The sequence below is a fragment of the Fukomys damarensis genome, unplaced genomic scaffold (assembly GCF_012274545.1).
Source record: "Fukomys damarensis isolate Sample0158 unplaced genomic scaffold, DMR_v1.0_HiC HiC_scaffold_35, whole genome shotgun sequence".
Lineage (NCBI taxonomy): Eukaryota > Metazoa > Chordata > Mammalia > Rodentia > Bathyergidae > Fukomys > Fukomys damarensis.
In genome coordinates this window covers 17,692,255-17,693,477 of record NW_022900947.1, presented here as the reverse complement: position 1 = coordinate 17,693,477, position 1,223 = coordinate 17,692,255, and positions in this window count along the sequence as shown.

Here is a 1,223-nt window from a genome sequence, read left to right as displayed (position 1 = left end):
TTTTTTTTTTTTTTTTTTTTTGGAAAGAGCCCAATGTGTATTAGAGCTGAAACTACATCTGCTACCATTTAAAACTGGGAAATTCCATCCTATATCTGAGCAGACCATGTTGCATATATTTTGCACCCACTTGCCAAAGTGCAAAACATACCAGAACGAGGCAGTGTGGGGGTGGGGATGAGGAGCATCTGCTTAGGTGGAATTTATTTCTTCAATTAGAATGGAACCCCCAATTAAAGTGTGTATGTGAAATGTCTTTGCTTTGGCTCTGCAGCACACAACAGACCATTCTTTAATTTACAGTTTCACGCCTAGGGATGGCAGTAGTGCAAGCTTCCAGAACCGAGTTTTATCTTTGGATGCTGTGCTTTTCAACCTGGGGATCTCTCCTGTGGTTGTCGAAGCCTTCTGTGTCCATCACGAGGCTGGCTGTGGAGTGGCCATGCCTGTTTGCATTTTGGACCTGGGTCACCTCATTAGTCGTCGCTACATAAGCCCAAATCGAAGTAAGCCAGGTCGGTATGGCACAGAATCAATCAATGGAAAGTGAAAAATGGAGCCAATTAGCTGACTGCTTGGGTGTCCACGCGGCCAGATGTCTGACTTTAATCGCCAGTCCTTTGGTTACCGGGTAGCTTACCCTGAGTTTGTGGAAAAGGTGTGACCACTAGACTTGACTATGGGTTTTAACTTTTCTTTCTCTCCCTTCTGACCCCTCCTCTTGACTTGAAATAGAAAATCGCAACCTTATATTTTCTCAGGACAGGAAGTGCCTGTTCTGAATCAACTTTGGATTTTACTTAGCCGGTGCCGTAATTCTTTGTACTAATGTAAGTCTTTTTAAGCAAGGTAGAGTTTTAGTGCAGAATTATTAGTGGATGTGGGTAAGTTGTAAACGTATTCAGTTCTCTCTCTCTCTCTCTCCTTTCCCCCTATCTTTTTCTTTCCTTGTCTTTCTTTGGCTTGAAAAGTCAAAGTATCTCACTGAAAAGTCCTGCTTCTTAATACAGACCAAGAGCATAAGGAATTCAATATTTTTTATTCCTTTCTGGATATTTCAAAATCCTTAAAATGATAACAATGTTTGGATCCATATAAACGAGCAGAGTGGGGCTGGGGATTTAGCTCAGGGACACTGCACCTGCCTCACAAGTGCAAGGTCCTGAGTTTGATCTCTGGTACTGGAAAAAGAAAAGCCAAGATTTGAGAATGCTCTTTTTTTT